This window comes from Arachis ipaensis, chromosome B7 (genome assembly GCF_059453495.1).
Source record: "Arachis ipaensis isolate K30076 ecotype BB chromosome B7, ASM5945349v1, whole genome shotgun sequence".
In the NCBI taxonomy this organism is placed as follows: Eukaryota; Viridiplantae; Streptophyta; class Magnoliopsida; order Fabales; family Fabaceae; genus Arachis; species Arachis ipaensis.
The window spans coordinates 19,277,518-19,292,172 of record NC_142442.1 but is presented as its reverse complement, the minus strand read 5'-3'; the positions used below and the strand labels follow the sequence as shown (position 1 = coordinate 19,292,172).

At 40.2% G+C, this 14,655-nt stretch overlaps 1 non-coding gene across 1 annotated transcript; it reads left to right on the top strand.

The window, feature by feature from the left end:
- The first annotated feature begins 13,555 nt into the window (after nucleotides 1–13,555).
- Nucleotides 13,556–13,663, top strand: LOC148550508 (small nucleolar RNA R71). The gene has a single exon (XR_015892804.1). It is a non-coding gene; the product is annotated as a small nucleolar RNA R71 (small nucleolar RNA).
- Nucleotides 13,664–14,655: the final 992 nt, after the last annotated feature.

Here is a 14,655-nt window from a genome sequence, read left to right as displayed (position 1 = left end):
AGGGAAGTGGTGGTGCTTGGGAGTGATTGGATTGGAACTGGGGTGGAAAAGGATCATACGGTGGCGAATGGTGAAAAGAAGCTTGTGAGTGTGGTGGTTCGAGGTTATGTTGAGAAGATGGTCTATAGGCACAGGGTGGGGCTTGTTGGTAGTTACAAGGTTGTCCACCATATCTTTCAGCTGGGGATGCATTGTAGAATGGTCGTTGTCCGTGATATCTTGGACGGTGTTGTTGCCTGAAGGGTTGATTAGATCCTCTTGGCTCCATCCATCCTTGATTGGTCTGACCTTGATGCATATTCCTACTGTAACTTCTATTTCCTTCAACAAAGTTAGAGCCAAACTCAAAGCGAGAGGGGTGAAAGTCCATAGTAGCAAATAAAAATAAAAAGGAAAAACAGAAATAAATAAACAAGCAAAAGAAAAATATTTACAATAACCAATAATAAGGCACACGTTAGCAGTTCCCCGGCAACGGCGCCATTTTGACGAGCAACATTTTTGCCAGTAAAGAATGTCATAAAAACAGTCGCATTGTAGATATAGTTTCTAAACCAACAAAAATTCCTTTTGTGCAAACGTTTTCGTTGTCACAAGTAACAAACCCCTTAAAATTGATAACCGAGTATTTAACCTCGGGTCGTCTTCTCAAGGAACTGCAGGGAAGTATGTTCTTATTATTGGCTATGGAGATTGCAAATTGGGGTTTCAAGAATGAGGGGCAAGTAATTTAATGACGAGTAAATTAAATGGCAATAAAAATGAATAAATAACTGTAAAGCAAACTTTTGGCAAGGTGTGAGAAATTGAAAGTCCAGACTTAGTTATCCTTATCAATAACAATGAAGGTTGAATCTTAATTCCACTTTGTTAACCTTTACTCAGATAAAGGAAGGTCAAGGGATTAATTGGTTTGATCTTTGAATCCTATTAATTTCCTAAGAAAAGATTGGGATTATGGAAGTTCAATGCAATTAACAAAGATAACAATTATCAATTATGCTGTTGAATTGGATAACTCCTGAGTTACTGATTTCTTAACCAAGACCAAAAGGAGAAAAATAAATCTACTTGGAATAAAAATGTCTTCAGAGTAAAAATAATAATAGCATGAATAAGAGTAATCAATATTAAACTGAAATACCTCAAATAGCATTAATAAAAGAATAATCTGTAACATGAAAGGATTCATAAAGTAGCTTGCAAAAGTAAATAAAAGGAATATTGAACCTGATCAAAAGAGATAATCCTGAAAGTGAATAAAAATCCTAAATCTAAATCCTAATCCTAAAGAGAGAGGAGAGAACCTCTCTCAAAACTAAATCTAATTCCTGGAAAGTAAAAATTGGCAAGCTCTCCTAGAATGGATGCATTCCCTCACTTCATAACCTCTGGTCTATGCCTTCTGGACTTGGATTTGGGCCAAAAAGGGCTTCAGAATTTGCTATGAGCATTTTCTGCAATTTCTGGTGCGTGGCCTCTGTCACGCGTCCGTGTGGGTCACGCGATCGCGTCGTTCGGAGCTTTTCCTTGCCACACGGTCGCGTCAGTCATGCGACCGCGTCGCTCCTGATTCGCGCTTAGCACGCGATCGCGTCGTCCATGCGATCGCGTGGATGCCAGTTTCTTCAGAAGCTCCGTTTTGTGCTTTCCTTCCATTTTTATATGTTTCCTTTCCATCCTTTAAGTCATTCCTACCTTAGAAGATCTGAAAACTACTCAACACACTAATCACGGCATCGAATGGGATTAAAGGTGATTAAAATAATTAATTTAAAGCATAGGAAACATGTTTTTCACATACATCACATAATAAGGAAGGAGAAGTAAAACCATGCAATTAATATGAATAAGTGGGTGAAGGATTGAATAAATCACTCAAACTAAGCACAAAATATATCATAAAATATAGGTTTATCAGGTGCACTCTTTTTCCCGAAAAGGTTTTTTAATGAGGCGCCAAGCCAAGACCTACATATTGCCAACTTAAAGGGATAAAACTCCCACATGTATATATTTGCAACTTCTTTTGAATAAAATCTGTTTAGATCTTCTACAAATTCTTAAGGTGCATTAATCTGAAACATTCATCGTCCGATTATAAAGCTACCGATCGGCAGAAAGTGAAAATAAAATTCATTGCACGATCACGATAAAGACCAACAGAGATGAAAACCAAATTCATTAAAAGGTCGACCAAACGAGGATTAAATCCAATTTCTACAAAATTGGCAAAGATGAAAACAGAATAATGCAAGAAGTTATCGAAAGTGATCCATAGAAAGGACCTGATGAGGTCTTAATAAAATAGATTGCTAAAAAATAACTTAAGACTGGCTGACGTAAAGAAGTCGGATCAGTCGCAATAACCAAAGTTATAAGTAAAACCCTGGAAAGAGGTCTGGCCAATCCTATAAAAGAGGATTACTATAACTTCGAAGGGCCCGACATAATGAAGTCGGCCCAAAATATAAAGTTATAAAAGTAATCCCTGAAAGAGACCTGAACAAGGTCCAAGAAAGAGGATTACAAAAATAACTTAGAAGGGTCCGACATGATGAAGTCGGCCCTAAATATAAAGTTATAAAAGTAATCCCTGAAAGAGACCTGAACAAGGTCCAAGAAAGAGGATTACAAAAATAACTTACAAGGGTCCGACATGATGAAGTCGGCCCAAAATTTAAAGTTATAAAAGTAATCCCTAAAAGAGACCTGAACAAGGCCCAAGAAAAAAGATTACAAAAATAACTTAGAAGGGTCCGACATGATGAAGTCGGCCCAAAATATAAGGTTATAAAAGTAATCCCTGAAAGAGACCTGAACAAGGTCCAAAAAAGAGGATTACAAAAATAACTTAGAAGAGTCCGACATGATGAAGTCGGCCCAAAATATAAATTTATAAAAGTAATCCCTGAAAGAGACCTGAACAAGGTCCAAGAAAGAGGATTACAAAAATAACTTACAAGGGTCCGACATGATGAAGTCGGCCCAAAATTTAAAGTTATAAAAGTAATCCCTGAAAAAGACCTGAACAAGGTCCAAGAAAGAGGATTACAAAAATAACTTAGAAGGGTCCGACATGATGAAGTCGGCCCAAAATATAAAGTTATAAAAGTAATCCCTGAAAGAGACCTAAACAAGGTCCAAAAAAGAGGATTACAAAAATAACTTAGAAGAGTCCGACATGATAAAGTCGGCCCAAAATATAAAGTTATAAAAGTAATCCCTGAAAGAGACCTAAACAAGGTCAAAGAAAGAGGATTACAAAAATAACTTAGAAGGGTCCGACATGATGAAGTCGGCCCAAGATATAAAGTTATAAAAGTAATCCCTGAAAGAGACCTGAACAAGGTCCAAGAAAGAGGATTACAAAAATAACTTAGAAGAGTCTGACATGATGATATCGGCCCAAAATATAAAGTTATAAAAGTAATCCCTGAAAGAGACCTGAACAAGGTCCAAGAAAGAGGATTACAAAAATAACTTAAAAGATACCGACATGATGAAATTGGCCTCCCACAAACAAGTTATAAAAGTAATTCTTAGCAGAGACCTCACAAAGGTCCAAACAAAATGGATTACTAGAAATAACTTCAGTCCAAAATGAGGAAGCCGACATACCAGTTAGATTCAAAGATCCACAACCTCAAAGGAATCAAGCCACAAGTATGAAACACAAAGGCAATCCAAAGAGGCCGAGCAACAAGGCTTCAACACTACCAAAAAACCTAAAAAAGGTACCAAGATAGATGAAAACAAACATGATATGAAAAACATAAAGTTATAATAATAACAAGCTCAAAGAGGCTACCAAAACCAGCCCCAAAAGCTTGGAAACTACTTTGTTTTTCAAAATAAAGTTGCTAAACAAGCAACTAGGAAAGTAGGTAAACCAGAACCACCATTTACAAAATATAAAGAGTTCAAAAGCTCACAAGCCGGGCTATCCACACAAACATTCAGAAAAATCATTGGGAATCCAAAGGCTTCTTAGCAGCATTAACACGGGGTGAAGAAGGACGAGTCTGAAGAGGCACCGCATCCACAGTCCCATCATTCCGGTTCAAGATTTGACAATCAGGTTCTGACTCGGGATGACTGGCCTCAGCTGAAGGAACTGAAGAAGTCGGCATAACAGAGGTCTTGGTGGCAGGCACAGGAGGAGGTTCAACATCATCGTCATCAGGGTCGTCAGGGACAATTCTGCCATCCTTTACAACATTGTCCAGGTTGAAGAGAGTAAAGTCAAGTTCGGGGGCAAGAACCCGGTCCTGCTCCTTCAAGTTCTCATAAGCAGCATTTACGCTGCCTAAGAGGTGACCCTGGAGCTCGGCGTAATCAGTCCGGGCAGACTCCAACTCTTCCCTGAGACGCATCACTTCCCTGTAGGTCGTGACATAACTTTCCTTATACCTCAATGCCATGTCTTCAGCCAACTTCACCGAAGCCGCCAAAGCAACAGAACTAGCCTTTTCACCCTCCAATTCCTTCCCCAGCTTGGTCACTTTCACTTTAAGCTCCTCCTTCAAACCCTTCATCCGGTCGAACTCCTGCTTAGCCTCCTCCATAAAGGCTTTGGTGGCATGAAGGGGAAGATCTTGGGCAGTTCGGTACAGGGCAGCTCCCATATGTGCCATCTTAATGCTACTCTGAGTTATAAAATCTAAATGGTGAAGGAGAGATGCATCATCCATAGGGAGGGCACCATAAGGACCGATCTGCTGGTCGACAAACCCAACAGCGTCGAAATCAGGCGCATCCAGATTGAAGGGTTCAACAGTTCGAGGACTTTTGGAAGGAGGAATGACTGGAGGGTAAGAAACAGCGGCCGAGGACGGCAGAGGATCAACTACACGGACTCGAGGAGTAGGGATCACCCTCATCGGTCGAGGCGAGCTCGGCACAGATGGCTTCGGCGGAACCTGAGAAGACCCTTCCCCATCCGCCCTAGTCGAGATGTTCTGAGCCGCAGTAGCCTTTCTCGCTTTCTTGAAATCCTTCATCGATTCATTATTCTTGGCCATCTCTGAAAAATGAAAATCAACAGTTTTTGCAAAGCAGAAAAAGAGGAAGGTAGCAAAGAAAAGAAATAAAACATATCAAGTAAATACCCAATGCAGTTCGGACAAGGGATGGGTCCCCCAAAGATTTTTTAGTGTCCAAATGAGGAGGTTCATCCCAAATGTCCTCTAAAATAGTTACAAAAGACTGCTCAATTTCATCAAGCATCTCCCACATATAACGGGATACCACTACATTCTGCTGCCAACACAAGGGGAAGGCTGGCTCATCATTCGCTTCCAGAAAAAAGGGCTGAGCTCCCTCAACTGCTCGGACCTTGAAAAAATAATTCTTGAAATCTCTAATGGACTCGTCATACATGGCAAAAACCTTATGCCCTTGTGCAGATCTAAAAGAAACACATGAGGCTTTCTTTTTTGAAGAAATCCTAAGCTTAGTTAAAACAAACAGATAAAAGAAAAGAGTTTGAGAAGGAGTAACGTCCAGCTCTTGGCAAAGAAGCTGAAAAATCTTGATAAAGCCCCAGGAGTTCGGATGGAGCTGAGACGGAGCTACATTACACGACCACAATAAATCGGTCTCAAAAGAAGTAAAGGGAAAAGTGACGTCCAACTGGCTGAAAAAATAGTCGTAAGCATAAAAGAAAGGGCGCTCCCCCCGGGTCAGAGTAGGGAAGCAAACCCTCTCCTCGAAATCAAGTGCTACCAATTCATAATTCCTTTTCTGATCTCTACTTTTACAGAGGCAGTGATATTTCCTAAGCTCCACACAGAACTTAGCATTCACCATAGAAACACACATTAAAATAAGGGAGTCCAACCAATCGAACATCCCCTCAGGAACCTTAGAAGACGTCTCTACAATATTTTTGCGAGAAGACATGGCCAACTAGTCCTACAAATAAGAAAAGAAGATTGGATTACAAAAAAAATCTCGAATGAAATCAAAACAATTCGGCCAAATCCAGCGCAGTACAAGCAACAAAAGGAAACCCCATGACCCACACCAAAGATCCAAGGGCATCCTTTGAAGGCAGTTACATAACAAGGACTCAGAAAAACCTACAAGCCTACACCTTGATACAGGAAGATAACGACCCTTTTTTTCAACTAAGACGACACTCTGAATAGAAAACCACGAGCCATCAAAATAACTACCCTCCAAGACCCACAGTCTCAGTCATAGTCAACAAACGAAGCAACCAAATAACAAAACGTATCAAGAAGAAGGTATCAAAGACACAATCTTTTACGGGAAAATAAAAAGCATCGTTATCTTCTACAAAATTCACCAGCAAAGAAAACTATCAACATAGGCGAAAGACATCAAAGGAGCAAGCTCTCGAGAAAGCAAGCAGGTTCATGCAATTCGCAAAAGAAGAAAAAATAAACGGTACGAACCCTAGAGTACAGAAGGACCATTTCAAAAGCAAGAAAAACCCCACAACAGTAAACAAGCAGATGCACGGCGATACAAAAGGTTCAAACTTTCCAAAAAGCCAAAAACATAAATGACATAACGCAAGCGACAAAGAAAGTAAGGAAAAACTAACCTGGAAAAAGCAGAAAGCTTCGAAAGAAAGTTAAAGATGGGAAATGGAAGCCGGAATCACCCTTCCACAACCAGAAGAAGCATTGACAATAACCAAGCAATGTCGCAGGGAGAAACGTGAAAACTGCAAACTCCAGGCGAAAACAGAAAGAGAGAAAGAAAAGGGAAGTTACGGAGAAGAGAAACCATTTTTTCTGAGCGTGAAAATTCAAAATAGAGAGGCTAAGAGAAACAGGACAATTAAAAACCAATTAATGATGGTATTAAACTCTCACGTATTCCCAAGGCTAAGAGCGCTAATGCAAAAGCGCGCGCTTTTAAGAAGAAGCAAAAGAAAATGTTTCGTATTCAAAAAAGGAGAACTCTACAAAGATGAAGTCGACAAAATGCTCGAGTTCGGCTTCACCAGAGAAGGATCGAAGTCCTAAAACTAAGACTCGACCTCAGAAAGAAAGACCGAGCTCGAGCAGGGGTACCGTTCATACCCTAGGTCGATTTATCCGACCCGGGATGTTTAGCGACAAAGCGACCGATGGTGCACGAAATTGTGATCTCAGGCAACGGCGCCAGAAACTCTGTACGCACATCTTAATAAATCATTTTTTAATAAACCTTACGTGAGTAAGGGTCGATCCCACGGAGATTGTTCGTATGAAGCAATCTATGGTCACCTTGTAAATCTCAGTCAGGTGGATATAAAATAGTTATGGAGCTTTCGAAATTAAATAATAAGTAAACATAAACTAAGGATAGAAATACTTATGTAATTCATTGGTTAGAATTTTAGATAAGCGTATAGAGATGCATTCGTTCCTCTGAACCTCTACTTTCCTGCTGTCTTCATCCAATCAATCTTACTCCTTTCCATGGCTGGCTTTATGTAAGGACATCACCGTTGTCAATGGCTACTTTTAATCCTCTCTGGAAAATGGTCCGATGCGCTGTCACTGCATGGCTAATCGTCTGGAGGCATCACCCTTGCCAATGGCTGCATCCTATCCTCTTGTGAAAATGGTCCAAATGCTCTGTCACAGCACGGCTAATCATCTGAGGTTCTCGATCATACTGGAATAGGATTCACCCTCCTTTTGCGTCTGTCACTACGCCCAGCACTCACGAGTTTGAAGTTCGTCACAGTCATTCAATCCCGAAATCCTACTCGGAATACCACAGACAAGGTTTAGACTTTCCGGATTCTCATGAATGCCGCCATCAATCTAGCTTACACCACGAAGATTCTGATTAAGAGATCCAAGAGATACTCATTCAATCTAAGGTAGAACGGAAGTGGTTGTCAGGCACGCGTTCATGGGGAATGATGATGATTGTCACGTTCATCACATTCATGTTGAAGTGCGAATGAATATCTTAGAAGCGGAATAAGTTGAATTGAATAGAAAAACAGTAGTACTTTGCATTAATCTTTGAGGAACAGCAGAGCTCCACACCTTAATCTATGGAGTGTAGAAACTCTACCGTTGAAAATACATAAGTGAAAGGTCCAAGCATGGCCGAATGGCCAGCCCCCAAAACGTGATCACATGATCAAAAATACAATCCAGGATGATAATAAAATAGTAAGAAGTCCTATTTATAATAAACTAGCTACTAGAGTTTACAGAAGTAAGTAATTGATGCATAAATCCACTTCCGGGGCCCACTTGGTGTGTGCTTGGGCTGAGCTTGAATGTTACACGTACAGAGGCTCTTTCTGAAGTTGAACGCCAGGTTGTAACGTATTTCTAGCGTTCAACTCTGGTTTGTGACATGTTTCTGGCGTTTAACTCCAGACAGCAGCGTAGAACTGGCGTTCAACGCCCTTTTACGTCGTCTAAACTCGGCCAAAGTATGAACTATTATATATTTCTGGAAAGCCCTGGATGTCTAATTTCCAACGCAATTGGAAGTGCACCATTTTGAGTTCTGTAGCTCCAGAAAATTCACTTTGAGTGCAGGGAGGTCAGAATCCAACAGCATCAGCAGTCCTTCTTCAACCTCTGAATCTGATTTTTGCTCAAGTCCCTCAATTTCAGCCAGAAAATACCTGAAATCACAGAAAAACACACAAACTCATAGTAAAGTCCAGAAATGTGAATTTAACATAAAAACTAATGAAAACATCCCTAAAAGTAACTAGATTCTACTAAAAACATACTAAAAACAATGCCAAAAGCGTATAAATTATCCGCTCATCACAACACCAAACTTAAATTGTTGCTTGTCCCCAAGCAACTAAAAATCAAATAGGATAAAAAGAAGAGAATATACTATAAATTCCAAACTATCAATGAAACATAGCTCCAATTAAATGAGCGGGACTTGTAGCTTTTTGCCTCTTGAATAGTTTTGGCATCTCACTTTATCCATTGAAGTTCAGAATGATTGGCATCTATAGGAACTCAGAGTTCAGATAGTATTATTGATTTTCCTAGTTCAGTATGATGATTCTTGAACACAGCTATTTTATGAGTCTTGGCCGTGGCCCTAAGCACTTTGTTTTCCAATATTACCACCGGATACATAAATGCCACAAACACATAATTGGGTGAACCTTTTCAGATTGTGACTCAGCTTTGCTAAAGTCCCCAATTAGAGGTGTCCAGGGTTCTTAAGCACACTCTTCTTTTGCTTTGGACCTTGAATTTAACCGCTCAGTCTCAAGTTTTTACTTGACACCTTCACGCCACAAGCACATGGTTAGGGACAGCTTGATTTAGCCGCTTAGGCCAGGATTTTATTCCTTTAGGCCCTCCTATCCACTGATGCTCAAAGCCTTGGGATCCTTTTTATTTACCCTTGCCTTTTGGTTTTAAAGGTTATTGGCTTTTTGCTCTTGCCTCTTGGTTTTAAGAGCTTTGGCTTTTTCTGCTTGCTTTTTCTCTCTTTTTTTTCGCTATTTTTTTTTTCTGCAAGATTTGTTCTTTGCTGCTTTTTCTTGCTTCAAGAATCATTTTTATGATTTTTCAGATTATCAAATAACATGTCTCCTTATCATCATTCTTTCAAGAGCCAACATATTTAACATTCTTAAACAACAACTTCAAAATACATATGCACTGTTCAAGCATTCATTCAGAAAACAAGAAGCATTGTCACCACATCAATATAATTAAACTAAGTTCAAGGATAAATTCGAAACTCATGTACTTCTTGTTCTTTTGAATTAAAACAGTTTTCATTTAAGAGAGGTGATGGATTCATAGGACATTCATAACTTTAAGACAAAGTTACTAAATACTAATGATCATGTAATGAAGACACAAACATGGATAAGCACTTAACATAGAGAAAACGAAAAACAGAAAATAAGAACAAGGAATGAGTCCACCTTAGTGATGGTGGCGTTTCCTTCTTGAGGAACCAATAATGTCCTTGAGCTCTTCTATGTCTCTTCCTTGTCTTTGTTGCTCCTCCCTCATTGCTTTTTGATCTTCTCTTATTTCATGAAGGATGATGGAGTGCTCTTGATGTTCCACCCTTAATTGTCCCATGTTGGAACTTAATTCTCCTAGGGAGGTGTTGATTTGCTCCCAATAGTTTTGTGGAGGAAAATGCATTTGAGGCATCTCCGGGATCTCATGGTGATGAGCTTCATGCGTCTCTTGAGATCCATGAATGGGCTCTCTTGCTTGCTCCATCCTTTTCTTAGTGATGGGCTTCTCTTCCTCAATGGGAATGTCTCCTTCTATAAAAGCTCCAGCTGAGTAACATAGATGGCAAATAAGATGAGAAAAAGCTAGCCTTGCCCCAGGAGAGGGCTTTTCGGCTATTTTTTAGAATTCAAGGGAGATGACTTCATGAACTTCTACTTCCTCTCCAATCATGATGCTATGAATCATGATGGCCCGATCCACAGTAACTTCAGATCGGTTGCTAGTGGGAATGATGGAGCGTTGGATGAACTCCAACCATCCTCTAGCCACAGGCTTGAGGTCCAGTCTTCTTAATTGAACCGGCTTGCCTTTGGAGTCAATCTTCCATTGAGCTCCTTCTACACATATGTCCATGAGGACTTGGTCCAACCTTTGATTAAAGTTGACCCTTCTAGTGTAGGGGCGTGCATCTCCTTGCATCATAGGAAAGTTAAACGCCAACCTTACATTTTCCGGACTAAAATCTAAGTATTTCCCCCGAACCATTGTAATATAATTCTTTGGGTTTGGGTTCTTACTTTGATCATGGTTCCTAGTGATCCATGCATTAGCATAGAACTCTTGAACCATTAGGATGCCGACTTGTTGGATGAGGTTTGTTAGAACTTCCCAACCTCTTCTTTGGATTTCATGTCGGATCTCCGGATACTCATTCTTCTTGAGCTTGAAAGGGACCTCGGGGATCACCTTCTTCTTGACCACAACATCATAGAAGTGGTCTTGATGAGCTTTGGAGATGAATCTTTCCATCTCCCATGACTCGGAGGTGGAAGCTTTTGTCTTCTCTTTCCCTTTTCTAGAGGATTCTCCGGTCTTGGGTGCCATCAATGATAATGGAAAAACAAAAAGCTTATGTTTTTACCACACCAAACTTAGAATATTGCTCGCCCTCGAGCAAGAGAAGAAAGAATAGATGAAGAAGAAGAAGAAAATATGGAGGAGAGGGGGGAGTAAGGTTCGGCCATAAGGGTGGTTTTTGGGTGGGAAATTGATTTTGAATTTTGAAGGTAGGTGGGGTTTATGAGGTAGGTTTATGGGGAAGAGTGGATGGATGTGAGTGGTGAAGTGGTTATAGGGAAGAGAGATTGAGGTGATTGGTGAAGAGTTTTGGGGAAGAGTGTTTATGGGATTGTGTGAAAGAGGGGTGAGAAGAAGTGAGTGGAGGTAGGTGGGGATCCTATGGGGTACACAGATCCTGAGGTGTTCAAGGATTTACAACCTTGCACCAAATTGGGCATGCAAAATGCCCTTGCACACAACTCTGGGAGTTCAGCGCCAGATTGGTGCTTGTTCTGGGCGTTGAACGCCCATTTGTTGCCCATTTCTGGCGTTGAACGCCAGAACCATGCTTGTTCTGGGCGTTCAGCGCCAGCTCTTCTCCAGGGTGCAATTCTGGCGTTCAAACGCCCAGATGCTGCCCATTTTGGGCGTTCAGCGTCAGAACCATGTTCTGTTTTGGCGTTGAACGCCAGCCAGATGCTCTTTACTGGTGTTTAAACACCAGTGAGATCCTCCTCCAGGGTGTGATTTTTCTTCTGCTGTTTTTGATTTCGTTTTCAATTTTTATATTTATTTTGTGACTCCACATGATCATGAACCTAATAAAACATGAAAGAACAATAAAATTAGATAAATAAAAATTGGGTTGCCTCCCAACAAGCGCTTCTTTAATGTCAATAGCTTGACAGTGGGCTCTCATGGAGCCTCACAGATGTTCAGAGCATTGTTGAGACTTCCCAACACCAAACTTAGAGTTTGACTGTGGGGGGCTCTGGTTGACTCTGTTTTGAGAGAAGCTTTTTATGCTTCCTCTCCATGTTTATAGAAGGATAACCTTGAGTTGTAAACACAAGGGAGTCCCCATTCAATTGAAGGACTAATTCACCTCTGTCAACATCAATCACAGCTCTTACTGTGGCTAGGAAGGGTCTTCCAAGGATGATGAATTCATCCTCATCCTTCCTAGTATCTAGGACTATGAAATCAGCAGGGATGTAAAGGCCTTCAACCTTTACTAACACGTCCTCTACTTGTCCATAAGCCTATTTTCTTGAATTGTCTGCCATCTCTAATGAGATTTTAGCAGTTTGCACCCCAAAGATTCCCAGTTTCTCTATTACAGAGAGGGGCATGAGGTTTATCCCTGAACCAAGGTCACACAGAGCCTTTTCAAAGATCATGTTGCCTATGGTACAAGGTATTACGAACTTTCCAGGATCCTGTTTCTTCTGAGGCAATGTCAGTTGATCCAGATCACTCAGTTCATTAGTGAACAAGGGAGGTTCATCTTCCCAAGTCTCAATACCAAATAATTTGGCATTCAGCTTCATGATTGCACCAAGGTACTTGGTAACTTGCTCTTCAGTAACATCCTCATTCTCTTCAGAAGAGGAATACTCATTAGAGCTCATGAATGGCATAAGGAGGTTTAATGGAATCTCTATGGTCTCTAGATGAGCCTCGGATTCCTTTGGTTCCTCAAAGGGAAACTCCTTATTGATCACTGGACGTCCCAGGAGGTCTTCCTCACTGGGATTTACGTCCTCCCCTTCCTCTCCAGGTTCGGCCGTGTTGACTATGTCAATGGCCTTGCACTCTTCTTTTGGATTTTCTTCTGTATTGCTTGGGAGAGTACTAGGAGGGATTTCAGTGATCCTTTTACTCAGTTGGCCCACTTGTGCCTCCAAATTTCTAATGGAGGACCTTATTTCATTCATGAAACTCACAGTGGCCTTAGATAGATCAGAGACTAAGTTTGCTAAATTAGAAGTATTTTGTTCAGAGTTCTCTGTCTGTTGCTGAGTGGATGATGGAAAAGGCTTGCTATTGCTAAACCTGTTTCTTCCACCATTATTAAAGCCTTGTTGAGGCTTTTGATCCTTCCATGAGAGATTTGGGTGATTTCTCCATGATGAGTTATAGGTGTTTCCATAAGGTTCACCCATGTAATTCACCTCTGCTAATGCAGGGTTCTCAGGATTATAAGCTTCTTCTTCAGAAGATGCCTCTTGAGTACTGTTGGGTGCAGCTTGCATTTCATTCAGACTCTGAGAAATCATATTGACTTGCTGAGTTAATATTTTATTCTGAGCCAATATGGCATTCAGAGTATCAATTTCAAGAATTCCCTTCTTCTGAGGCGTCTCATTACTCACAGGATTCCTCTCAGAAGTGTACATGAACTGGTTATTAGCAACCATGTCAATGAGTTCTTGAGCTTCTGCAGGCGTTTTCTTTAGGTGAATGGATCCACCTGCAGAAGTATCCAATGACATCTTAGCTAATTCAGACAGACCATCATAGAATATGTCCAGGATGGTCCATTCTGAAAGCATGTCAGAAGGACACTTTTTGGTCAGTTCTTTGTATCTCTCCCAAGCTTCATAGAGGGATTCACCTTCTTTCTGTCTGAAGGTCTGAACATCCACTCTAAGCTTACTCAGCTTTTGAGGAGGAAAGAACTTGGCTAAGAAAGCCTTGACCAGCTTATCCTAAGAGTTCAGGCTATCCTTAGGTTGAGAGTCCAACTATATTCTAGCTATGTCTCTCACAGCAAAAGGGAAAAGCATGAGCCTGTAGACTTCAGGATCTACTCCATTAGTCTTAACAGTATCACAGATCTGCAAGAATTCAGTTAAGAACTGAAAAGGATCTTCAGATGGAAGTCCATGAAACTTGCAGTTCTGCTGCATCAGAGAAACTAATTGAGGTTTCAGCTCAAAATTGTTTGCTCCAATGGTAGGGATGGAGATGCTTCTTCCATGTAAATTGGAATTAGGTGCAGTAAAGTCACCAAGCATCCTCCTTGCATTATTATTATTTTCGGCTGCCATCTCCTCTTCCTGTTCGAAAATTTCTATAAGGTTATCTCTGGATTGTTGTAATTTAGCTTCTTTTAGTTTTCTCTTCAGAGTCCTTTCAGGTTCTGGATCTGCTTCACCAAGAATATTCTTGTCCTTGCTCCTGCTCATATGAAAAAGAGAGACAGAAAAATAATAATAGGGGTCCTTTTTACCATAGTATAGAGGTCCCTGTGTGAGTAGAAGAAAAGAAGAAGAAAAAATTTGAACGCAGATGGAAGAGGGGGTTCGAATTTGGGTGAGATGAAGTGTTAGTAGATGAATAAATAAATGAAGGAGATAAGAGAGAGAGAGAGAGAGAGAGAGAGAGAGAGAGAATTTTAGAAAATAATTTTTGAAAAAGAGTTAGTGATTTTCGAAAATAGTTTTTGAAAAAGGTTAGTAATTTTCGAAAATTAGGAATAAAATTAAAATAATTAGTTAATTAAAAAGAAATTTTGAAAAAGAGGGAAGATATTTTCGAAAATTAGAGAGAGAGAGTTAGTTAGGTAGTTTTGAAAAAGATAAGAAACAAACAAAAAGTTAGTTAGTTAGTTGAAACAAATTTGAAAAATTAATTTTGAAAAGAT